Source organism: Alexandromys fortis, unplaced genomic scaffold, assembly GCF_014885135.2.
Source record: "Alexandromys fortis isolate MF-2015 unplaced genomic scaffold, M_Fortis_MF-2015_v1.1 scaffold_31, whole genome shotgun sequence".
Classification (NCBI taxonomy): Eukaryota; Metazoa; Chordata; class Mammalia; order Rodentia; family Cricetidae; genus Alexandromys; species Alexandromys fortis.
The window spans coordinates 748,358-773,007 of record NW_026067974.1 but is presented as its reverse complement, the minus strand read 5'-3'; the positions used below and the strand labels follow the sequence as shown (position 1 = coordinate 773,007).

The 24,650-nt window shown below is 47.4% G+C and overlaps 1 long non-coding RNA gene across 1 annotated transcript; it reads right to left on the bottom strand.

Annotated features, from left to right (window-relative positions):
- LOC126510389 (uncharacterized) lies at window positions 1-24,623 on the bottom strand. The gene is made up of 3 exons (XR_007594359.1): window positions 21,214-24,623; window positions 19,265-19,371; window positions 1-387 (listed from the first exon to the last, which is right to left on the bottom strand). It is a non-coding gene; the product is annotated as an uncharacterized lncRNA (long non-coding RNA).
- Window positions 24,624-24,650: the final 27 nt, after the last annotated feature.

Here is a 24,650-nt window from a genome sequence, read left to right as displayed (position 1 = left end):
TTCAAAGTAGAACACCCATCAAGAGATGTTGCTTTAATATCGAAATGAAAAGCTTTACATGGGATTATTCTCCTAATTTTTTCCCTGACCGTATAAAAGTCTGTGGATGTTCAAATTCATCCGAGTGTATTAACATATCTTTGCCCTCTTGAAATGCCCACGCTGCCTTAGCTTTCAACTGCAAGCAGGGAGGCTGTCCAGTCGGGCAGAAGCAGTTGCCATCTACGTAGCTAAATATAGCTGCTGCTTACACGGAAGCCGGGGAGGAACTTAAGATAAAAATCTTCCGCTGGATGACCTGATTCACCTAAGACACTGGGTGCTCATCACACGTGGTCCTGGGCAGTCTCACAGACGGTCTCACTGCCGCTCTTCCAGCCCAGAAGCCTGTAGATGGGGAAGGATCACAGCGAGAGATCATAAGGGAGTGGGGGGCATGTAAGAAACCAGGCTGACTCCCGACCAGCCCTCTGTGACAACAGCTCAGAAGTGCCCACACAGCAGTCCCGGCAGAAAGGAGAAATCTGAGTCAGAAGGGAACCAGTGTCTTGAAGATAAGGGGACTCTTCTGCTAGGTCTGGCTAGGTAGGTGTGAGGCAGGAAGTCTCCAGCGACGCTTGCCTGAGCTCCTACTCTGACTTCCGGCAGAATGGCAAGTCTCCCTGGAGGCTGGCATGAGGCAGCTCCAGAGGGTCCACTGTGGTTCAAAGCTTGCCAGCCTGTGAGCCTTAACTCTTAATTACGGCTGTTCTTAGCAGACTGCAAGGGAGCTGGGGATGAGGCTCAGTTGGTAGATTGCTTGTCCAGGATGCATGAAACCCTGGGTTCAATCTCTGTATAAATAAACCAGGGACAGGGGAGTCCAACTCTAATCCCTACACTCAGGAGGTGGAGACAGGAGGATGAGAAGTTCAAGATCATCCTCAGCTACGTGGTAAGTTTGAAGCCAGCCTTGTGTACATGAGATTGTCTCAAAAAAAAAAAAAAAGAAGGAAGGAAAGAAAGAAGAAAGAGAGAAAGAAAGAAAGAAAGAAAGAAAGAAAGAAAGAAAGAAAGAAAGAAAGAAAGATGCTTAAAAAGAACCTTCAGGAGCTGGGTGTGGTGGCGCATGCTTTTAATCAGGGGGCAGAGGCAGATGGATCTCTGTGAGTTTGAGGCCAGCCTGGTCTACAAAGCAAGGTTGAGGACAGTCAAGGCTATACACAGAGAAACCCTGTCTCTAAAAAACAAAAAGAAAAGAAAGAAAAGAGCCTTCGAGGAACTAACAGATGACTTCCTTAGGAAGCAAATGGGAGGGGGCACTCTCAAGAATACTAATGTTTTTCAGAGACACCTGGGGTTTGACAGTCTCCAAAGGACTTCCTGGAAGGTTCTGGGTCTTTGAACTATCTGATTTCCCCTGCCCTTATTTGTTTGACCAATCAGAGATGGGTTCCTTGTTACTGCTACTTCTTCTTGTTACTGTTATTGTTTTACTTCTGTTTTTTTCTTCTTTTTTTTTTCAGGACAGGGTTTCTCTGTAGCTTTGGGTCCTGGAACTAGCTCTTGTAGACCAGGCTGGCCTCGAACCCACAGAGATTCGCCTGTCCCTGCCTCCCAAGTGCTGGCATTAAAGGCGTGCACCACTTCGGCTCTACCGTTTTACTTCTTGAGACAGTGTATAGTGGCTTGAAACTAAATGTCCCTTACAGGCTCAGCTATTTGAACACTTGGTCCCTGTTTGGTGGTGCTGTTTGAGGAGATATAGGAGGTGTGGCCTAGCTGGCAGAAGTGGTCACTGGGGGAGGGCTTTGAGAGTAGAAATCCTCGAGCCTCTTCCCATTGGCTCTTTCTGCTTCCCAGTTGAGGCCTCAGCTTCTTGCCCCTGTTGCCCAGTCTGCAGCTGGAGACTGTGTCTCCCAGCCATGATGGATCCTTTCCTTCTAAGAATGTAAGCCCAAATAATGCCTTCCTTCTTCCAAGTTCCTTGGTCTTACTGTTTTATCACAGTAGAAGAGTAACTGATGAGCCGTGTTTCACTATGAATCCCTGACCGACCAAGAACTTGCTATATATCCATCTGTCTTTGCCTCCCATGTGCTGCCAGGCCCAGTGGGACTAATGTTTTATAGGGAAACATTGCAGAGGATAATAAGCCCAGGCATCCTTCTTCAAGGTTTCCAATAATTCTGATAATTACCAACACATAGCTGATCGTCGCTCCTTCCCCACCAATTACCCACAAGCCAATCTCAAGCACCGCGTCCTTCCATCCCTTACGAGTTCACAGGCACACCCATACGCACGGACTAAAAGTAAATAAATAAGTGTAATTTTAAAATATATAAACCTGCCAGACGTGATAATGCCTGCCTTTAATCTTAGCACTTGAGAGGCAGAGGTAGATGGAACTCTGCATTCAAGGCCGGCCTGATTTACACAGAGAGTTAGTTCCAGGGCAGCTAGACCACATTGAGACCATGCCTGCCTGCCTGCCTCCCTCCCTCTCCATCCCTCTCCCCTGCCCTGTGTGTGTGTGTGGGGGGGGGGGGTGGTAATAACATCTATCTTTGAGGACAAAGTGGAACTGGGAACTGAATCTAGGGCCTCGTGCAAACTACCAAAGTGCCCTAGTGCTAAAGTCTTTTACAAACATCACAAGTCTACCATGTGTTTTTTTTAAAGATCTTTTATGTGTATGAATGTTTTGCCTGCATGGATGTATAGGCACTATGTGTGTACCTGGCACCTGCAAAGGTTAAAAGAAATCTTTGGATCCCCTGGAACTGGAATTCTGGATGGTTCTGAGCTGCCATGTGGGTGCTGGGAACTGAATCTTGGTCCTCTGTGAGATCAACAAGTGTATTTAACCAACGAGCCATCTATCTAACCCAAGTCTCCCATACTGTAGCAAAACAAAAATAGTTCTCAAAAATGCACGCATATCCAGGCAGGCTCTGTCTTTTCCTGAGACAGGCCCGAGTGTATTCATTTGAAGCAGGACTCAGTGAGTTCCTAAGACAAAGGGATGCGTTCTGAGACTATGAGGTGAAAATTTAGGGCTGGTGACAGTGTAAGCAGTCCTAACGGGTGCCAGTCACTGAAGCCAAGCAATTGTTCAGCCACTCACGCATAGATATTGTCAGGTGTCTCCCCTATGCCAGGCCCGGGATAATGGCATGATCATCATCCTGTCCTATCAACTTACATCTGCCTAAGAGTGTCACCATCTCACGCCTCCAGCGCCCTTCTGATGGCTAACCTCGTGTGGCTGAGAGCGGTTTGGTTACCATAGTCGGCATCTGTGGCGATGTCACTAAAATCCCTTTGGACTCTGGTTCCCTTTCGCCAGCCGGGCATGCCTGGCACCTCTGTGTACTCCCTAGCAGCTTCTGGGATGGTTTTCAGAGCTCAGCCCCTGGGCAGTGAAGCTGCTTTCCTCTGGAAACATTACCTTTCCCTTGAGCAACTAGAACCAGGCAAAGACAAAGCAGAGATTAGAAAAAGTCCAGTCCCTTGCAGGGCTCAGCGTGGTGAACTCTGAGGTGTCTCTGATCTGTAGCTCCCCAGAGGTGGTGCTGTCTGGGATAAGAAGCAGGCTTCCCTCCCTGCCTTACTCTGTTTCTCTGTCCTGCGGATCTATTGCCCCAAATTTCCTGAGCTGAATTTGCCTGTCCAGGTTCAGGGTCTTGTTATGCCCCACCTGGAACTAACTGGATAGCTTAGGCTGGCCTGTAACTCACTGTGTAGCTCAGGCTGGCCTTCAACTTGTGATGACCCTCGTCCCTCTGCCTCCAGAGTGCTGGAATCACAGGTTCTGCCATGGCTTGGGATGTTTTGGCAGACCTCAACTTTAATACAAAATCTGTATGCTACCTCCAGTGTCACTCAGAATACAATCTCTCTAGTGACCACCCACACTTTTATCCTGTCTTTTACCTTATAATCCCCCCAAACCAGGATGCGGAACTTCAAAACAGCCTCACATCGGAACATCCACTCTTGCACTTAACGAATCATAAGGGTTTTTATTCACTTTACAAGAGAATTCGCAATGGGGTTCTTCGCGCAGAGAGCCCCACTTGAGTGTTTAAAATAAAATTACGAGATTTTACAAAAAAAAAATCGACCTAAAGCAAATTTCCAGAAATAACATATCCCATAAAAAGCAAGAACCTGAGTACCGACCCAATAATTGAGACTTTTTAACTCCCCTTGTGAAAGGCTTTCTCCTGAGGCCCCCTGCTAAGTCTCCGACTCTTTCTCTCCAGCCCCCTCGGCCATACCCTGAAGGGAGTTGCCATGGTGACCGTGGGACTGTGACCTCCAGAGTAGCTGGGGCTCAGAAGAAAGGATTTCCCCAGTGTGGCTGAGAAGTGGAAAGCCGAGAGAAAGAACACTGGGTATTCTCTTTCCCCAGTAACAGGCAGATGTTTTTCTCGCTACGGAGACTGGGAAAAGGGCTCACACGCTTGCTGAATGTCCTGGAGCTGACGGGGTTCACCCTGCTACCCATGGGCAAAGATGCTAACTAACAACACGGGTTCAGACAAAGCACTCACCAAAGGGAAGGCGTCCTGGGAAGGCGGGCTGCCACTGAATGACTCTTAATTAATTTATTACGAGAGGCCATGGGAATAAAAGAAGGGTCACTCCATATGTAAATGACTCTGTCTTTAATCCCAGGATCTGAACCCATTTAACCAAAGAAATGAAAGCCATGTCACTTTCGTTTAATTAGCTCAAATGAGGGCCAAACAGGCTTGAGTGCGGGAACCTGCGCTGGAACTCGCTCATTCCCACCTACTTAGCACAAAGACCACGGCGACCTCTGTCCTGCTCCTTTCTCCTTAAGTTATTAATATTCGTAGTGACAGGTGTAGTACATGGTCATTATAACCACTCAAAGGATGCAGCATTTTTTAACCTTTATGCATGTGTGTGTGAGCAGATGTGCATGTATCCCCATGCAAGGTTTAGACAGTCTAGGATTACAGATGTGCACTGTTGTGTCTGATTTCGCATGCATTCAAGGGTTCCAAACTCAGGTCCTTAAGCCGGTATATCAACTGTGATACACACTGAACCGTCTCCCCAGCCCAATACAACAAAAGAAAGAAAATCATACTCTGTAGCCAAGATAACAATCCTCCTGCCTCAACCTCTCTTCCTGGTCTTCCTTTGAGATTCCTAACTGATAAGCAGCCATCCCTTGTACAGGTCTGCCCCTCCTTCTCAAATCCTGTCACACACCACCTTTTGCTTTTGTTACATGACATCGTGCCATGGTGTCTTGGGGATTCCTCCACATTAGCGGAACCCTAACCCACCCGTCAGTGCCTCCATAGCAGCCTATGGTGTGTGTGTACTGTAATTCACCCACAGCCTCCTCTCTGAAGTGAGTGAACTCTGTGACCGTTTTGTGTCAGGGATTTAAGGACACTTGTGATTCCCTCATGTTGGCAGGCTCCAGCCATGTCAAAGACTGCACCTAGGTCACCCCTTGCTGAACAGCTTCCAAGAACTGCTGCCGCCAAGGATCCCCTTCAAAGTTGGTGGCTTCCATGGTCCCTTTGGCGAAGGTGGGGGCTCATGCTAACATTCCCCTTTTAATAAGCAATGCAGACAGTCTGTCTCCGATGCAGGGAACAGCTCTGCAGCAAACAATGTCATATGTGTGCACATTCATAATATGGTAGCTGCATGTTAACATCAATGTTTTTTATAGGATGCATTCCTGTTTCATGTTTGCGGGGGAAAGGTGTTCACAGGAACTGAAGTCATGGCTCAGTGGCTAAGAACACTTTCTGGGCTCACAGAAGACCCAAGTTTAGTTCCTGGCATCCATGTTGGGTGGCTCAAACCATTTGTAACTCCAGCTCCACAGGATCTGCCCACTGGCACCAACACACATATGCACCTAGCCATACATACATACATACATGCACACATATAATTTTTAAACGGAAAATAATAGATCTGCTTTTTTTTAAAGCTCATATTTAACTCAGTGGTCACCTTGAGATTGCTTCCCCAGCTGCATGAGCCCTCCCCAGCTACATGAGCCCTCCCCAGCTGCATGAGCCCTCCCCAGCTGCATGATGAGCCGTCCCCAGCTGTATGAGCCCTCCCTAGCTGTATGATGAGCCCTCCCCAGCTGTATGATGAGCCCCTCCCCAGCTGTATGATGAGTCCTTCCTAGCTGCATGAGCCCTCTCCCCAGCTGTATGATGAGCCCTCCCCAGCTGCATGAGCCCTCCTCAGCTGCATGAGCCCTCCTCAGCTGCATAAGCCCACCCCAGCTGTATGATGAGCCCTCCCCAGCTGCATGAGCCCTCCCCAGCTGCATGAGTCCTCCCCAGCTGCATGAGCCCTCCCCAGCTGTATGATGAGCCCTCCCCAGCTGCATGAGCAGTTGGTAAGAGTCCTGTTTACTCGCTGCTCAACACTGTGTGTTATCTGTCTTCTGTCTTTATTCTTTCCCTATCTGATAAGTGAGACGTGCGTTAATTGTTGTTTTGTTTTCTGTTTCCCTGGCTGCGTGTCTCTCACACACTTATTGGCCACTTGTATCCACTCATCTGTAAAATGCGTTTCCATGTCTTCTGTCTGTCTCTTTAAAGCTTTTGCTGTGCACGTTACATATTAGGGACACGCCGCCTTGTCTGTCAAGCAGATTGCTGTTAGTCTTTTGTCTTAGCGAGGCTTGATCATTTTTGTCCCTTCCCTGTCAGCGTGACTGGTGGATGTCAGTTTTGACTATTATTTTTTCCAACTGAATGGGCAAAGATGTCCAACTGGGAAACGCGGGTGGTCACTTAGGAACAGGGAGGAGGCTCAGATGACAAGAGCACTGGGTTTGTGCTTGAAAAGCAGACTGTGAAAGCCAACATGGGCCGCAGTTCACACCTGTGACACCTCCCCCTCCTTCAAGGAAGAACGCTTAGCCCAAGATCTGCTCCCCTAACACGCTGTGTGCAGTTCAATTAATAAAAACCCAGAGACAGATATTGGGGTTCAACCTGAAGGTCGGAAAAGCAAAACTGTGAGTCACTGGCTCTGACCTCTACCTCAGTTCGAAATGGTGATCCTGCCTCCAGGAATCCTCTCTAGTGCTGGGATTAAAGGCCTGCACCACTACCGCCCGGTTTCTATGGCAAACTCGTGTGGCTACTGGTATTAAAGGTGTGTGTCACCATTGCCTGGTCTGTAAGACTGATCAGTGAGTGGGGTTGTTTTACTCTCTGGTCTTCAGGCAAGCTTTATTATGTATTAAAAAACTAAATAAAATATCACTACACTTTTGTGCCGTACATTTTTATAAAAATTTGTTTAATTTTAAGTATGTGTATGTGTCTGCATACGGTTGCAGATGACCACAAAGGCCAGAAGAGGGCGTTGGATCTCCTGGAGCTGGAGTTACAGGCAGCTGTGCACCGCTGGTCCATCTCTCTACCCTGTACAGTACATTTTTATTGACATAAACGTTAGTGATTCTGTGATAGACATTGTGGGGGTGACAGAGTTAGAACCCACAGTGCTTGGCCTCAGAGCTATTAAAAACTCGCTGTGGCAGAGGAGCACACTGAGACTGGAGCACATAGAAAACTGCACTGAAGTAGACGCCCTTGTTCTGCACATCCAGGGCTGGGTGTGTAGAGTCCCAGAATAGTCACAGAGGATGTGGCAACCTGGATCTTGGAGGGTAGAGGTGATCTGCATAGAAACTAAGAAAAAAGAGAAAAGACAACTCAGGGGGACTGAGGAAGGGCATAGAGAAACATGGAACCGCAGATAAAATGACCAGAGCAGACAGAGACTTTGTGTTGGGACAAGGAGCAAAGCCGAGTGGAATAGCATCTGGCTTCTAGTATAAAACTTCTGGGTCAGTCGGGTGGTGGCACACACCTTTAGTCCCAGCACTCGGGAGGCAGAGGCAGGCGGATCTTTGTGAGTTCGAGGCCAGCCTGGACTACAAGAGCTAGTTCCAGGACAGGCTCCAAAACCACAGAGAAACCCTGTCTCGGAAAACAAAAAACAAAACAAACAAACAAACAAACAAAAAAAAAAGCTAGAAACTGGAAAAGGCAAGGAAACTGATTCTCTCTTAGAACATTCAGAAGAAACACGGGCCTGTCAACAAAACTGTTAAGATAATACATGTATGTTGTTCAAACCACTAGATTGGAAGCAATTTGGTTTGGTGGTGCTTGGGGATAGGAAGCCAAGATGCCTTGCACGTGTGTTAGGCAAGCGCTCTACCACTGAGCTCCGCCCCCGCCTTGAAGGTAGTTTGTTTACCAGAGCAGTTGGATGGTTACTTGGAGGGACTTCTATGTCCATAGGTCTCAGATGTATTTACAGCCACATGGAACCTGGTTCTAGTTACAATCTAGCTCAATCCACGCTAATTTAACGAAATTACGTTGTCTTAACAGCCCCGCCAGCGAACAAAAACCGAAAGTCCAGCATCAGCTCTGTGTTTGCAGTCTGGTGTTCGTGCTGCTAGGTTCTTTACAGCCTTCTCTCTCGCTGTATAAATAAAGCCAGGGGACGAGCCTCCTTCTGCGCGTGAAGCAATCTGCTTATGCAAGTGGGATTCTGGGGTCAAGGATGATGCTCGCTTTTTTACAGTTCTTCACTCCCTTAGCCAACTTACTTCGCACAGAGCCGGAGCCCATTTAATATGCTCCCTCTTGATGCGTGCCAGCCAGCCTCGCCCCCTGGCACGACCGGGCCCACGGAGACCCTCGTGCACTGCCCCTCCCTGAGCCCTGAATGTGTTCCTGCTCCGTATAAACTCTAAAGTTCTAACCCTCAGACTTGGGGGAGGCCTCTTTCAAGGAGTGGAAGTCCTGAGCACCACGCTGGTGGGGCAGGACTAGCTTCAAGGCTGCAAGGAAGATTCCCTTAGAGAGATTACTGGTGGGAGGACGGAACCTGACACACCCCTAGTTAATTTCCCCAGTACCTGCAGTAAGGGATTTTTTTTTTTAAGACTTGCAAGAGACAGTCCGCCTGTCTTGAGGAAGGTGGTAATTTTCTAGTTTTCCTAAACAGCCTGGGAATGGCTATGAGTGACCCAGAGGGAGAAGCTGGTTTATTTAAGGAACCGACTTTCCCCACTTTTCTCTGCAGCTGTAGTTTCTTTTTGTTTGTTTCTTTCTTTTTGAGTCGGAGTTTGGGTTTCTTGTTTGTTTTGGGCTTTTGTTTTTAATGAGTCCCCTGTTGACTGGGCTAATAAGAGAATTCCAGAAGTGAGAACAAGATGGCTGATTTTTTTTTTCACCTGCTTCTAATCCACAGAGAAGAAACCAACCTAAGGCTTCACTCTCCCTGAGGACTGTCTTCCTAATTTCAGGGAAAAACAAAACATCCACATGATAACTTGGCTCCCGTCTTCGTCTCTCAGGAGCCTCTGTGCTTGGATGGTGGGAGACTGTGCCCAGGAGCAGAGAGGCAGGTCAGGGGGAGTGGGGACAACAGGGCCTTGAAGGGTCTGGAAGCAAAGGCTTCTGGAGATTGGCCATCACCGTACTAGGATCTATCAATGCATGAACTCCAATGACCTTCCCCTGGCTTCCACCCCTTCTCAACTTGATGAGACCACACAAAAGAGCTGCTGAACCTGAGCACGGAACATCCCTGGAGAGCCAGGTCTGTCTCTCACCAGGTTTTGTGGCTTGTGTCTGATCAGAAGAATGCGGAATTTCTGGAATTCAGAGACCTTTACCTATTCTTGGCCCTAGCCTCCCGCTCCCCTTGTGACTTGGATTTGGCTCTGGAGGCCTCAAGTTTCCTCTCTGGGAAATGCCCAAATACTCCTATTCCCGCAGGGAGTGAGCACGGGGCATGCCGAAGGAAAACAGAGCAAGCGGTATTATAAACTACCCGTGACGTGGCTGCCAAAACAGAGTGGAGCATGACCCAGCCAGAGCCTGGACCCTTCCTGAGTCGGAGAAGGGCTTCCTTCCCCTGCCTCCCACCCACACCCTGACAGGGCCCCCACAGGCCTCCTGCCTCCCTGGGAGGCCCCGGGCGACTTCACAGCCCATGAATTTCCTTTGGCACTTTGAGACTCCCCCACCTCCCCCAAGAGGATTCATGAGACCACAGCAGGAAATGAAGAACATATTTTTAAATCAGAGGGGAAGCAATGTCTTTGTGTCAGATAAGTGGCCTGGATCCAGGGCTGGGAGACTGCGGCGCCTTTCTCCTTGCAGACAGCAGGTGCTCTTGGAGATGTGGTTATGGCAACAAAATAAATGATGGATAATTGCTTTTGTGACAACTTGCCAATTAAATTAGACTCAGCAGAATAACATAATGACAATTTGTTATGCTCCGGTGGGCACTAACATACCAATCATAATTAAATGCTATGACTGAAATAGAATAGGGCTCAACGCAGGAATATATAACCCCAATTCCCTCTCCGTGAAACATTATAGGTTGAGGCTTGATTTTAATTTCGGGAAGATAATGGCATTAGTGCGTATCTGAGTGGGTTTGTGGAGAGGCCTGTGGTGAGAGGATCCGGGTTCTGAGTGAAGGCTGGCCCAGGGGAACGTCCTGGGGGCTGGACTGCTAGGTGGGGAGGAAGTGTTAGGTGCCTGTGGTGAGGACAGAGCTTGCCGGGCCGTGCCTGGTCCTGCCCACAGCCGCTTGGGAGGCAGGCGGAAGAGAAAGCCATCGCTTCTGCCTCCGGAGTAACTGGGCCTACACTGTGCAGTCCCAAAGCCCTCGCTCTAGAATGGTCTATGGATGGTCTCACATCCTAGTTAAGAGGAACTTAAAGTCAGTACCAAGGCACAGGAAGCCTGGAAGAAGAAGGGGGTGGGGTGTAAGACCTGGGATGGGAGAGGTGCTGCTAGGTGCCTTCTGGGTAAAACACGGCTGCTGTACACACGAATTCACAGCAGCACAAGATTCAGCCTGGATCAAGGAGGGTTCCCAAGGCTGCATCAATGCTGAGGGCCTATTGGTAGAGGAGCAGGAAGTCTGCTATGACATTGTGCCTTCTAGCTGTGACAGGGAAGCGACATCCATGAAACCTCAGCAACATGGCTGCCTAAACATGGTCTAAGCAGTTCCAACACAGCTGACAACCCGACATAGATGGGGGAAATCTCACGGGGATCCACCCCTAGATGAAGAGCCACAAGCAACTGACAACGGCTGAGAGAGTGAGAATTAGCTTTCCCCAGGGACAAGCCCCCTGACTGATTATCCGATACCCAGTGGTCAGCTCTAAAAACACAAGAGGAGGCTATGAACTTGGGGAAGGTTATCAGAAATGGGATAGGTCTGGGAGAAAAGAATGAAGGAAGAAATTGTCTAAGTACATTTAAGATTTTGTTTGTTTGTTTGAGACAGTGTTTCTCTGTGTAGCCCTGGTTGTCCTGGAACTAGCTCTGTAGACCAGGCTGAGTACTAACAGTATCTGATTTTTTTCCAATTTTGGGCTTGTTTTTTGTTTGTTTGTTTGTTTTTTAAGGGAGGGTGTTTGTTTGGGTTGTTTTGTTGTTGTTATTGTTGTTGTTTGTTTTGGGGGAGTTGGGTTTTTTTGAGACAGGGTTTCTCTGTATAACAGCCTTGTCTTGGAACTCACTTTGTAAACAAGGCTAACATTGAACTCGCAGAGATCCAACTGCCTCTGCTGCCCAAGTGCTTGGGATTAAAGGTATTTTAATGCCCTGCAATTTGTTTGGTTTTTGAGACAGAATTTCTCTGTGTGTAGCTCTGGCTGTCCTGGAACTCACTCTGTAGACCAGGCTGGTCTTGAACTCACAGAGATTCACTTGCTTCTGCCTCCTGAGTGCTGGGATTAAAGGCATGCATCACCACCACCCAGTTAAAGCAAATTAATTGTTTAAAACTCTTTTTCACAGTGAAATAATTTTCGCTGAGGGTCACCACAACATGAGGAACTGTGTTAAAGATCTGCAGTGTTAGAAAGGCTGAGAACCACTCCCTCCTCTAGACCCTCTTCTGTATTCCCTGGCCTAACTGTCTACTCCTACACCTGAATCATGCTGTTTGGGTGACTGTTGTTGTATGCTACTTGCTTTGTTTTGGGCACAGTGTCTCCTGATGTAACCCTGACTAGCCCAGTACTAGGTACATCATCCAAGGTAGTCTTACAATTGCAATGAGTGGCTGCTTCCTCTGCCACCTGGATTGACATTACAGTATCTGCCATTGGCTGGAATACGCTCAATAGTTAGCAAAGAATATCACGTATCTGATTTCAAAAATTTGACTGGCAGTTCTCATACATTTACCTTCTCATTGAATTTTATTATGAAGTTGTTAAATTAAAAATAAAAATTAGGCTGGGTGGTGGTGGTGCACACCCTTAATCCAGCACTCTGGAAGGCAGAGACAGGTGGATCTCTGAGTTCAAAGCCAGCTTGGTTTATGGAGTGAGTTCTACACTGTGTAGAACCCTATCTCTAAATAAATAAATATAAAAATTAGAATTATTTAAAACTTGAAATTTAAGACATTGGGACTAAGGATGGCAGCACCCACATATAATCCGGCACTTGAGATGGACTCTAGGCCAGAAAGGTGGTGAGCTTCATCGCCTAGGCTACATAGCACTGCTCTGAAAGAATAAATAAATAAAATAGTCCCAGTCAGGAGGTGGAGGCAGAAGCATGTAAGTTCTGTGAGTTCAAAGCCAGCCCAGGCTACTTACTAAAATCCTGTCTCAATATCAATAAATATTAAAAACTGAGTCTAGGGAATATAACTCATCGACAAGAACGTGTTTAGGTTCCCTACTGAATAAATAAAATGAAAAGCAGACATTGTATTAGGATAGCTAGTATTGCCTTAATTGTAAGCAATAACTTGGAAACAATAGGTTAAGACTGTGAGCTGTCCACCACGATCAAGTCTGCTTCATCCCAGAGATGCAGGGATGGTTCAACATATGAAAATCTGTCAATGTAATCCACCATATAAACAAACTGAAAAACAAAAACCACATGATCATCTCATGAGATGCTGAAAAAGCCTTTGACAAAATACAACATCCTTCATGATAAAGGTCTTGGAGAGAGCAGGAATACAAGGAACACACCTAAACATAATAAAGGCAATATACAACAAGCCAACAGCCAACATCAAACTAAATGGAGAGAAACTCAAAGCGATCCCACTGAGATCAGGAACAAGACAAGGTTGTCCACTCTCTCCATTATGGCACTTAAGGTTCTAGGTAGAGCAGAAGACAACAAGAGGAGACCAAGGGGATACAAATCGGAAAGGAAGTCAAACTCTCACTTTGTGTTGATGATTATAATAGTTTACATAAGCGACCCCAAAAATTCTACCAAGGAACTCCTACAACTCATATAAACACCTTTAGTAATGTAGCAGGATACAAGATTAACTCAAATAAATCAGTAGCCCTTCTGTACACAGATGGTAAAAGGGCTGGGAAAGAAATCAGAGAAACATCACCCTTCACAATAGCCATAAATAGCATAAATTGTCTTGGAGTAACTCTAACCAAACAAGTGGAAGACCTGTGTGATGAGAACTTTAAATCTTTGAAGAAAGAAATTGAAGAAGACACCAGAAAATAGATCTCTCATGCTCTTGGGTAGGTAGAATTAATATAGTAAAAATGGCAATCGACAGATTCAATGCAATACCCATAAAAATTCCAGCAAAATTCTTCACAGCCCTCAAAAGAACAATACTCAACTTCATATGCAAAGCAAAAAAACCCAGGATAGCCAAAATAATCCTGTACAATAAAGGAACTTCTGGAGGTGTCACAATCCCTGACTTCAAACTCTACTACAGAGCTACAGTACTGAAAACAGCCTGGTATTGGCATAAAAACAGACAGGAGGACCAAGGGAACCAAATCGAAGATCCAGATATCAATCCACACATACAAACACCTGATTTTTGGCAAAGAAACAAAAAATATCAAATGGATAAAAGAAAGCATATTCAACAAATGGAGCTAGCATAACTGGATATCAACATGTGGAAGAATGAAAATAGATCCATATCTATCACCATGCACAAAACTCAAGTCCAAAAGAGACCTCAACATAAAACCAACCACACTGAACCTCATAGAAGAGAAAATGGGAAGTACACTTGAACGCATTGGGCACAGGAGACCACTTCCTAAATATAACCCTAGTAGCACAGACACTGAGAGAAACCATTAATAAATGGGACCTCCTGAAACTGAGAAGCTTCTGTAAAGCAAAAAACATGGTCAACAAGACAAAACAGCAGCCTACAGAATGGGAAAGGACAACCCCACATCGGACAGAGGGTTGATCTCCAAAATATATTAAAAAAAAAAAAAAAAACAACAACTCAAGAAATTGGTCATTGAAAGAACAAATAATTCAATAAAAAAAAATGGAGTACAGACCTAAACAGAACTCTCAACAAAGGAATCTAAAATGGCTGAAAACACCTAAAGAAATGCATGAGGACCATGGGAGAGGGTAGAAGGGGAGAGGAGAGGAAGAGAGGGGAGTGGAGAAAAAAATATATAGCTCGATAAAAGCAATTTAAAAACTTTTTTTAAAAAAAGACTGAGCTGGCATGATCGTGCATGACTCTAATCCCTGCACTGCAAAGGCAGGTGGCAGGCAGATCTCTGTGAATTTGAGATCAGCCCAGTTCACACAGATTGATCCAAGGCTAGACAGAGCTGTACAACGAGACCCTCCCCCGCTCCAAAAAAAAAAAAAAAGATTGTTATTTGGGTAAAAAGAACACAGCTTTTGTGGCTACTCAGGTCAGGATTCTCAATCAGGACTCTAGGGGAAGACTCCTGCCTCACACCCCAGTTCATTCTGTTCAGCTTGCTGTCTACTCGGCTTCTGATTTGAATTCTTATTTGGATCCAGCTCTGATTCCTACTGGCCGTGAGTGGTTTCTCTGGGCTTCCGGTCACCTCCTGTTCTCCCAAGATGTGTGCGAGGTCTTGATTTTTATGACCTATTCATATTTGCAAGACGCCAGCCACTTCCAGACTTTCCTCACCCACCCATCACCCCACCCCCACCCCGCTGTCCGGAGGGATTGGAATTGAAGCACGTCTTTGATGCTTTCTTTAATACGTTTCTGTAGCTCAGCTGCTTTCCTTTGACTTAATTTCCATAACACAAAGCCCATCAGGATGGCCGCAGGTTCAGATCATCTTTGCATAAGTGGTAGCTTGGGAAAGGTGTTTGACTTTTAGCAGCAATAAACAAACAAACAACAAATAAAAGGCCCAGGGTACCCCTTTAGTATCACTGGGACCAACAGAAGTTCCGTGCAGCAGGAGACGTCATCCCTTTCTTGCTTTCTTGACCTGTCAGATGTGGTCCAGCTCTGGCTGAAGGTGCTACTGCCTTTGCTCTCCTGGGGCAACTGCAGAAGCCTGGGTGTGGTAGTTTTTACCCCACCCCAAAGACTTCTTGAGCACCCCAAGTCTTTCAGAACAGAGTCAAAGCCACTGGCTAACCCACCCCAGCAAGCCAATACGAGGCACCTCTCTGTCCAGAGAGCACCCTGACCCCTTCTGCTCAGGAGAGAAGCCCCTTAAAGTCTGGCCTTGAGCTCCCCTGATCCTCCTGCCTCAGTTTCTCCAGTGCTAGGTTGACAGCTGAGAATCACCACACCCGACTTAGCACTGTGACTTCTCGGCCTGGAAAGGGACCTGAGGACCTGGGTTTAAGAGTTCCTTCAAGTCCAGTTTCTTTTTGAAAAAATGGTGCTAGTTATTTATTTATGTGCACGTGGATGTCAGAGGAGAACCCACGGGAGTTGGTTCTCGCCACAGTGTGGATCCTATGGATGGGAGTCATGTCATCACGCCTGAAGGTAAGCTCCCTTATCAGCCTGGAGCCCAGCTTCCTAAACTGAATGTAGGCATTGCAGGAAGTTTGGCAGTACGGAAAGGCCTTGCCTGTATTCCCTGCACACTTGTCTTGGTCTCGTTATTGCTTCCATGCCTAAAGACCACCAAGTCTCTAACCTTTCTCTGTGGATAGAATTCTTTTTTAATTCAATTTTTTATTTAAAAAAAAAAGGATTTTAAAATACTTAGAAGTTTGAACTTGATAGACTTTGGCAAGTTCTGTTACTACCACAGACTGACTAGGCTTCGGTGTTCCACTGAAATCCACTCACAAGGAGTCTGACAGCTCTTCATGTGCTCAGAGCAGGAAGGTGTTCCACAGCAGCCTAGGGTCATGGCACAGCCAGCCCTACCTCTCAGACTGTAGGACTGCGGGGCTCTGTGGCACTAGAGCTGTGAAAGGGGTCCCACGTGGAGCTTTCGGTGAGCCCAACAGAAGAACATTACAGATGCCCAGGGCTCTGAACCAAGACATGGCATCTGCAGGAAGAATCGTACACCAACCGACAAGCCATGACCAGAAGGCAGCTGGGCGCTGGGAGAGACGAAGCTTCTGAGTGATGGTGATGAACGACCACGTGAATGACGCTCTGTGTGAGCCACTGAACCACAAGGACAGCCAAGCCCAGCCATTGGCCTTTAGACGGCCACGGGATGAGCGGGGTCAGCCAAGGAGGCTACAAGAGTAGTAGCCCTGACTCCCACATCACACAGTGATGGTGCCCTTGGCCCTCCTCCCTCAGGTCACACTCATGGGTAGCTGGCGGAGGAGAAAACAAGCCACGCTAATTACATAGATCATCGTGTGGGTGTGAGCCAGGGCTGCTGACATTCCATCACTGAAGAGGAAGAACACCCTTGGTTCCCAGGTGGCTCGACTCAGCCATTTCTTGTGTTCCGATTCCCAGTTTCAACGAGTGACATCCAAGACCTGCGAAGAACTAGGACCAAGTATCCGTACTGCTAGGAATGAGAGTGTGGGTCATCCTTCCTGACGAGCACGAGTTGCTCAGGCCAGCAGAGATGCCGGCTGGGACAGGCGACAGGGCGGTAGAGAAAGAATCATGATGAACATCACCAGAAACCGTGATGTCAAATGTGTCATCTGGGTCTCTGGTTTCTCCTACTTCTCCAGGAAACAAGATCAACCACCACCCTAGAGGTACTGTTAAAGATGGCACACACTCACTATGAGAATAAGGAAGTCTAGTCTAGGCAGCCGGAAGGGTGGCTGTCAGGAATACCGTCCATCCATCCTGTCTTGAAGGTATTCATAGCAGCCCTCCACTACCGGGATATGGGATGCTGATGGCTCAAAACTTCATCCCTTGTTGGAAATTGCTTTACCTGAATGACATCTCTCCCTATGGGATGCAACAGCCAGCTAATAGCTGACTGCCGGATCAAGGGAGGAGGAGGCAAAGGTCCAGCACTCCTACCTTAGATAGCCCTGCAGGGTCAACCCAGCTCCCGAGCTCCCGTTGGGGTTGGCTGAAGCCTCCAAGCACACCGCGGGTAGCATTTCCTCCGCTGGATCCTGCCTTCCTGACCCCCCTTCCATGTGTATCTCCTGATAAGACTTCTGTCTCATATCCTGCCTGCAGCTCTCCAGCTCAGGGTCTGTTTCCAGAAAACTCGACTTCAGACTTCTCCCAAGCTCAGGTCAATGTGTTCAGAAACCCAAAGGATGTTGACTCAGTCCCCGGACTTAAGGGACTACTGCAGTTGTCCATCCGCTTGTCAAACAGTGGAACCTTATACGTTATTCCTGTCCTCTCCCACTGAAGATTATGGAAGTTACCCGGCAGCAGGAAAAGGCAGCCTCATCCCACACTTCATTGGTCAGAGACATTCATGTGCCCAACTCCCTCCCTCAAAACCACACGGCTGAGGAGAACGTTAGGCAACTATAGTAAAGACTTCGTAAGACAAGGGCAAATCCAGGGACCTCTGCGAGGGAGCATTAGCCAAGCTTGGCCTTCCAGACAGAAGGGGGCCGGCTACCAGCGTTCTTGAGGTCCACGGGGAACTCAGGAGTATGCAAGAGTATTTTTAGCAAATGACAGAAAAAATGGAGAAAACAGGTTGATTGATTGACAGACAACCCAATTTTTAATCTAGACATCTTTAATAAATTCTATGATGTAGGATTATCCATCTTATCTCACCCAGATTGCTGTCCCTCACAAGGAGATGGCCTTGATTTAGAGGCCAGAGTAAGTGGCTTTATCAATGGCCTTGATTTAGAGGCCAGAGTAAGTGGCTTTATCACAAGACTCACTTTAAATGCCCATCGTGTGCAGACCAGTCAGTGCCCAGGAGCCAAGTCTCACTGAGTTTGGTTGGTTTATTGGATGGGTGGTTGGTTAGTTTTTTTTTTTTTTTTTTTTTTTGAGACAAGGTTTCTCTGTGTATCCCTGGCTATTCTGAAACTCACTCTGTAGACCAGGCTGGCCTTGAACTCACATAGATCCCCTGTCTCAGTCTCCTGAGCGCTGGGGGTAAGTCATGCATCACCACCACTCAGAAGGACTTTAAAAAAATCTATTTCATTTTGTTTAGTGTATATGTGGGTGTATGTTCACGTATGTGGGAGCTCACACACCATGGCACATATGTGGAGGTCAGAGGACATGTGGGAGTCAGTTCTGTCCTTCCAAACCATGTAGGTCTCTGGGATCAAATTCAGTTTGCCAGGCTTGGTATCGAGCAACTCTGTCTACTAAGCCATTTTTCTGACCAACTTCCTGGTCTACAGAGTGAGAGACCCTGTTTCTAAAAAGCACCCCTTTTTCAACTATTTTTATTGTTGTCGAAATAGGTTCTCATGTAGCCTAAGCTGTCGTCAAAACTCTCCGTGTAACCAAGATGAACCTGCTGCTTCTACTCTCTAAGTATAGCGTTAGAGTGTATGCCAACGTTTCTGGTTTATGCCATGCCGGGGGTGGAACCCAGGGCTTTGAGCATGCTGGGCAAGCACTCTACCAACTGGGCCCCAAAACACATCTTTCTAGGTGCATGCTGTGGTCTGTGGGTCAGAGCAGGGCAGCTTTAGGGTCCTCGAGAAGGTAGAACTTCGGATTGGAGAAGGCAACTGAGAATCCCCTGCAGCATACAATACTCAAGTTCCAACAGCCAGCAACTGTATGACTTTGGCCAGAAGGCCAGCTCTGGGCTGGTTCTGTTGTCTGGCAACTGAGAACAACAGTAATATTGCCTGTTTCCCAATGTGGTGTCAATTCAATTAGAGTCAACACTATCTGAAGAGCTTTTAGCATAATGAACTGGCCCATAACAGTACCCTAAGACACTCACACCCTCAGATACCCAGGGAAGCCCCCCTTCCCCTCATGGGCTCCCTGATGGAGCTGACTAGCTGAGATTCCCTACCTCAGATAGCCTTCATCTAGATGAGTCGTTCAATCCCAATGGTCGTTATTTTGAAGGCCTGGAAGACAGGCCTCCTGGATTTTATCTCCTGTAACTCATTCTGTGGCCTACAAATAGAAAAGGACAATAATTCAGATATGGCGAGAGCCCGAAGACACCCCCCTCACACACAACCCCCGACCTCCAGCAGAAAGCACCCCTGCAGCCAAGTGGCGAGTTATGCTGTTGTGATAAAGAAGAAGCCTGTTTGAAAATAATCACAAGTTCTCTCAGGAAGCCCAATTATATTTTTACATCGAGAATCAAAACGCTGGTGGGGTAGACTTCAGCCCAGCCTTCCCGAACCTTTTATCCTGTAATTAAGCCGGCTCTGCCGCTGGGTTAATTCTCCCCTGAATGCCACCACCCTTTGAGGCAGCCCGTACGTCGGGAGAAGGCTTCAGTCTGATGATCTATTACACCAATACATCACTGCGGTGAGCTGCCTCCTTAATGACTTATCCATAACACATCAGCAGACTGAGGCACACTCATAATGTATTGCTCAATAAGTCTGCGGTGGCCAGGGGAGGAAGTGATGGGCAGCAGCCCGCTCCGTGTCCTGACATGGCTAGTGTCAGAGTGTGGGCCCACACTGGGCTCTCCCTTCCTAAACCAATGTTTATCCAGACGGGAGCTCTCTCATGCCCATGGGTTTTTAAAATGAGAACTCATGAGCCAGGGCAAGAAGGCCACTCCTGTCTGTGGGGTTTCTCTAGGCCTGTCGTGTCTAAGCATTCTCTCTAAGGACTTATTACGGAGGGGGCAGGGCCGCTGCATGCCCTGCCCCTAAGGAGTGGCATCCACTCTGCAGTCCATGCCAAGGGTCCCCAGCCACCACCCAGCACTGTGAAAGCTACAGCCTGAGCCACCCAACAGGAATGGCCTTCGTTAAAATCACAGCCCGCGGGTCTGGGAGAGCTGGCTCAGTCTCTCCGCTCCGCAAGCATGAGGATGAGTTTGATCATCCCCATGACCCTGGCACAAGCTGGGCGAGGTGGTGCATACTTCTCATCCATCTCTGGGGAGACTGAGACAGGAGGATCCGCGGGACTCACTGGCCAGCCAACTTAGTCCAATCAGTGAGCCTCAGGCTAAATGAGAAACCCCATCTTAAAATACAAGGTGAGCATAGAGACTGGAAGGATGGCGCAGAGGTTACTGACTGTTCTTACAGAGTTCAATTCCCAGCACCCACACGGAGGCTCACAACCATTTGTAATGAGATCTGGGGCCCTCTTCCTTCATGCAGGAGTGCACGCGGGCAGAACACTGTATACATAATAAATAAATAAATCTTTTTAAAAAAAAAAAACAAACAAGGTGAGCCCCTCCTGAAGAATGATAGCCAAGGTTGACATCCACCTTGTACATGTACACACACACACCGCAAAGACACACGCACATATATATACACACACAAACACACACAGCCCACAGACACATACACACTACAAATACACACACTATAGATACACACACAAACACACACACACACACCGGACACACACACCCCACAGACATACACACATACACACATCATAATATACATACACACAAGCACACACACAATCATTTTTTAAAAATCATTTATTATTTAATGTGTGCTGTGGTGTGCATGTGGAGGTCAGAGAAAAACTTGCAGGAGTCTGTCCTCTCCTTCCACCTTGAGGGTCCAGGAGTCAGGTTCAGACTCTCAGGCTTGGTGGCAGGCACCTTTACCCACTGGGTCACATCCTCCCTCCAGTACTGTCTGCCGCAGAGACTGGAGGAGACCACCTACCTCACTAGAATCGAGGTGCTGAATGGCAATACTGGACCGTGGAGCTACTCTAAGCCTGAGTCAGACAGTGTGCAGAGAGCGGCTACTCTAGAGAGGCATCTGACATTTGGGTAGAACACTGTCTTACCATACCAGAGGATCTGGGTTCGAGCCCCAGCACCACAGCAGCAGTAGAAGAAATCACTCCACCAGGCTTAGTCCTATAGTGAGTGATCCTCTTGATTCTGGGGGCCTCAAGGTCTTCAGGCTTCCCTCTCTGCGTTGTATTCTTCGTCCATGGAGACTCACTGGATTTTTCTTTATTTATATGTAGATATTTATGCTGTTTTTGTTCAGAAGAAATGGGGAGAAAGTGGAGAAATGGGTGTTCACAGAAGCACACAGTACGATGAAAATGAAGGCATCGGGGAGATCGGAGTATAGGGGATGAAATACTAAACAAGACTTAGGCAAAAGTAGTGTAAAGTGAGGAGAAATGGTGAGGACCCCAGGCCCTCACATCCTCGCCAGTCGTGCAGAACTCATCGCCTTGCTCAGAAAGCTAAGGATGGGCTGCCCAGCCTTGCAGTCTCACCGAAGAGGGAAGTCCTGGCTCAGAGTTCTTTCCTGTAAACACACAAAGAAACAGGCACAGTAATGGTCCTTGCAGCACCCTAGACAGCAGCCTCAGCACCAGGAAGGGGCTGAGCATGTGAGAAGGGTAGTCCACTTCTTTTTTTATTTATTATGTATACAATATTCTGTCTGTGTGTATGACAGGCCAGAAGAGGGCACCAGACCTCATTACAGATGGTTGTGAGCCACCATGTGGTTGCCGGGAATTGAACTCGGAACCTTTGGAAGAGCAGGCAATGCTCTCAAGCACTGAGCCAATTCTCCAGCCCAAGGGTAGTCCACTAAAAAAAAGGATTTATTTATGTCCATGGATGTTTTATTGTTTTATCTACATGTACATCTGCACACCAGAAGAGGGCAGCAGATTCCATGAGAATTACATGAGACTATAGTTATAAATGGTTATGAGTTTCCATGTCAGTGCTGGGAACTGAACTCAGGACTTCAGGAAGAGCAGTCAGTGCTTTTAACCACTGAGCCATCTCTCCAGCCTCTATTTATTTATTTATTTATTTATTTATTTATTTGAGACCGGGTCTCTCTATGTAGCTTTAGCTATCCTGGGAACTTGCTAGGTTAAACCAGGCTGGTTTCAGATACACAGGGATCCACATGCTTCAGCCTCCCAAGTGATGGGAATAAAGAGGTATGCCACCATACCAGGTTTAAGATTTATTTGTATGTCTATTTATGTGTGTGTCTGTCTGTTTGTGGAGATGAATGCCAAGTCTGTGCCAGTGCCAGAGGAGGTCAGAAGAGGACATCAGATCCCCTACGATGGAGTTATAGGGCATCATAAGAAGTCCAATGTGGGCGGTGGAGACTGAACTTGAGCCCTCTAGGGGAGCAGCAAGCGCTTTTAATCACTGAACCATCAACCAGACCCCTGGGGGGGGGATTAGTGGGAAAGATAAGCTCACAGTCCAAGAAGATGGCGCAAGGGTACAAGGCCAAGAATGTCCATAGAAACACTTTGTTGGAATTTATTTTATTTTATTTTTTTATGTAAATCTTTTTATTTACTTATTGATTGATTGGTTTTATTGAGTTGTTGGAATTTTATAAGTTTAGTCATTTCCAACTCAGAGCAGTATACAGCCGGGCTAACATCTGCCTGTATGTAGCTCTATTTTAGATAGTCTTTGCTCTTTTTTCATGCTTAAGGATACTACACCAGAGCTATGCCTGAATGTAGATTTGACTGAATTTAGCAGTCAAGGCTAACTTGGAAACTAAGACACCAGATTTACCAAAGCCATAAAAAAAATAAATCTTCCCCCTTGTTCAGAAGCAGCGCCAGTTTTCCTTGAACTAAGATGTGACAGAACGTTCTCTCGTGGGTCTCTGTGAGTGAAAAGATGGATAGTGGCATTTCCTCAGGATGCAGAAATAGTCTGCAGAGCAGGAGCATGCCCTGGCATCCTGAGATGCTGGCCACAGGCTCAGCACCGACAGAGGATTCAGCAGCAGCAGCTCAGACATCCCCAGAGCCAATGGGCCTTCCTGAGGCAGGTGGGAGGCAGGCAGCCGCTGATGCATTGCTGTAGATAAAACAAGCCCACCCCGGATAAGACTCTCCTCAAACTCATGGACACTCCATCAAGGTCCTGGTACTGGCACAGAAGGCAGAGGCCAGGCTGGCAGCTACAGCCCTGGCACTGAAGACATCTACTCCGTGTGCGTGAGTGGCATCTAGGCTGCCAGGATGGAAAGGCTACTTGCCTCACTCAGCAGAGCCCAGGGAGGCTGGTGGTAAAGCCCCAGGGGACTCCTAGGAAGGCAGTTAATATTCAAGAGAGAGCACAGAAATGCAGTGAGAGTTTGTTTTTACTATAACAAATAAAGCTTGCCTGAAGATCAGAGTGCAGAGCTAGCCACGTTAGTTAGCCATAGAGGCCAGGCAGTGGTGGCGCACACCTTTAATCCCAGTACTCTGGAGACAGAGGCAGACGGGTCTCTGTGAGTTCAAGGCCATCCTAGGCTACACAAGATTGATCCAATCTAAAAGAGAAACAGAGCCAGGCAGTGATGGCTCACACCTTTAATCCCAGTACTTGGGAAGTCACACACCTTTAATCCCAGCACTAGGAAGGTGGAGACAGGAAGGGATATGGCTGGGCAAAGATAGGAATATAAGGCGGGAGGAGACAGGGGCTCATGCATTCAGTCTGAGGGTTTGTGGGGACAGGATCTTGCCCACCTTGGTCTGAGGATTCGGTAGAGGTAAAGGGTCTGTCTCTCTAGTGGCTGGTTTTTTAGTGCCTTTAATCTTTCAGCACTTACCCCGATATCTGACTCCAGGTTTTTATTATTAAGACCAATTAGAATTCACGCTACACAGAAGCATCTTGGAGTTTAAAGCAAGCACGCTGAGAGGGTTTGAGCAGCTAGCCTCTCTCTCAGAGTTCTTCAGCGTGCTGAATGTCCCCACTGGTCAGCCCTGGGTGCAGGCTGCTCTGTGCTGGGCTCTGCACGCTCACGGTGTGGGCTGATTCCTTTTCCTTGCATCTTTATATCTGCAGCTGTGGAAAGCCTGGGCGTTTACAAAGTTTGACTGCAGACAGCATCTAGCTCTACTTTGGTACTTGCACATGAACTTGGCGTTGACCTTGTCATCCCCGTGGTCAGGATGGCTCCCCATTGGTCAGTTCATCCATTTGACACATGTACTTAGGTTCCAAATTCTGTGCTGGGACCGGATGTGGCTCAGAATGGTTAAGTGATGTGTTCAGAGCCATGAGCATCAGGATCCGGGACAACAGAGGAGAAAGGTGAGAGTCTTCCCCTGTTGTCACTGCTCCTGCGCGTACACAGCAGACGGGTAGGAATGAGGACTGGCAAGGCACAGAGGGGAGTCACCGAAGCTGCTGCAAGTCAGGATTGACAGCTTGGGGGGTGGGTGGAAGCAGGAGTAATCATGAGTTCAAGGTCATTCTCTGCTCGCTCTCT